Genomic DNA, 2,004 nt, shown 5'->3' on the forward strand with positions numbered 1-2,004 from the left:
GAGGAGGAGGAGGAGGAGGAGGAGGTAGAACTGCACTTCTTAAGGAATAAAAAATATTTGTTTGTCCTTTGGAATTGCTTGATGTGGCTTTTAGAAATAATTCTTTCATTCAAGTAAGAGTTCTTATATACTTCTAAGAGAAAAAAATGTGAAAAATGATTTTGATTGCCATTTCTTGAATGTCCAATAATGTGTGCAACACAGAGCCCTTATACTGAGCCAAACCACTCTACAACTGCATTGTATCTGTCCCTCAAGATGATACCACTTCAGAGGATAAATGCTCTGAGAGATGTGTTTCAGAACCCAGAGTCATGCTTAGGTCTGTCTGACTCCAAGCCCCTTCTCTGAACCATAGGAGGAGACCCAGTAAAATCCATAGAGCAGGGTTCTTGCCTTCTGGATCTGAGAATCTCTTGGAGAATAATAAATATTCAATAAATTTAGAAAAAAGTTGTAAGAGCCAAGATAGTTTAACACAGAGGGTTATTGGAGTTTACAATAGCACAATGAATAATTTTCAATGAATAATAATATGAATATCTATATTTCAGCTCATTCCAGGAACTGCATTACCCCCAGCTTCAAAACCTAAAAGGGATTTTTTTTTCTGATTCCTTTCCTCATCTTCTCATGATGGGTAAGTTTGAAGATAATAAAGAGACTTTATTAGGTAACTACTCTGAATCTCTGCTAAGACAAGACTTTCTCTAAATTACTAAGTAGTTAAAATTCCCACTGACTCTCCCTGACTTCCATTCATACGCCTTAAGACATTATCCTAACAGCCTGTTTTGTATGCTTTTGTCTTTTTCTGTCTACTACTGCTCACTTGTAACCTCTATTTTGACAAAAATTGTTTGTCCTATGTCCCAATCTCTCATCTTTACTTTCTATCTATAACATCAAACCCACAAACTCACAGAATTTTGACTTCAAAAAACTGAAGAGATTGTCCTCTCCTGTGTTTTCCAAATCAGTAACCAAGCAAAATGATTACATAGAGTAATTATCAAATAAAAAATTTATAGTAACCTGTTTCCCCTGGATCAAACTCTCTCTGGGTATGAAAATGGTTACTGTATGTTTTAATCTTTCTAAATATTTCCAATGCCATCAAGTTAGGCGTTCACACAGTTAATATTTACCTTCATCTGACAAAGACACTGTGAAGTTCTAAAGATATGAAGCCACTTGTTCAAAATCACAGAATTAGTGTAAGTCTCTACATTTCTAATCTCTCCTTACCTCTAAAACCATATGGCCTTCTATTTGACTGGAATGAAAAGCATAAGTAATGAAAACATAAGTGCTCAAGCATCACATTTCAAGAGTAAGAGAGTAGCTAATATTACACTTTCTCTTTGAGCACTTACAGCTCTATAAGATTAAAAAAATATAGAGAGCTGCTATGTGCAAATTGGAAAATTGAGAGCATAAATAATTTCTTTAAAGAAAACAAAACAATGAAGTGACTGCCATATTCACCCCCAACTTTCTTCCTAGAGGCAATTTCCAAACCAAGAGCAGTGGAGTAGAGCCCAGGCAAATGGCAGCAGCCTCTACTATTAGAATGAAGAAAGCCAGAGTTCAAGGACACTAAGACACAGAATGTGTAGATCAAACAGGAATGAACCACAGAAAGGACACTTTGGGTTCTCAGCAAAGCAGTACATTTTGGATGTGTAACCAAGGATTCCACAAGTCTAGGAGACAAGAGATGCTAACAGATTAAGAACTGAAGTGAGGGGCTGGAGATTTAGCTCAGCAGTTTGGTGGCCTGCCTTGCAAGCACAAAGACCTGAGTTCAACCCCCAGTAACAAAAAAAAAAAAGAACTAAAGTGAGATTACAGAGGATGTACAATGCTAAAAAGATCTTAGAATTCTGACCTGATAGGAGTGGAGAGATTTTGATCAAGAAATAACTATTTAGATGAAATCTCAGAAAAGCTATATACTATAAGTAGGGAGAGTGTCTTTAGGGTAAAAAAACTGAACTACAA

The sequence above is a fragment of the Fukomys damarensis genome, unplaced genomic scaffold (genome assembly GCF_012274545.1).
Source record: "Fukomys damarensis isolate Sample0158 unplaced genomic scaffold, DMR_v1.0_HiC HiC_scaffold_16, whole genome shotgun sequence".
Lineage (NCBI taxonomy): Eukaryota > Metazoa > Chordata > Mammalia > Rodentia > Bathyergidae > Fukomys > Fukomys damarensis.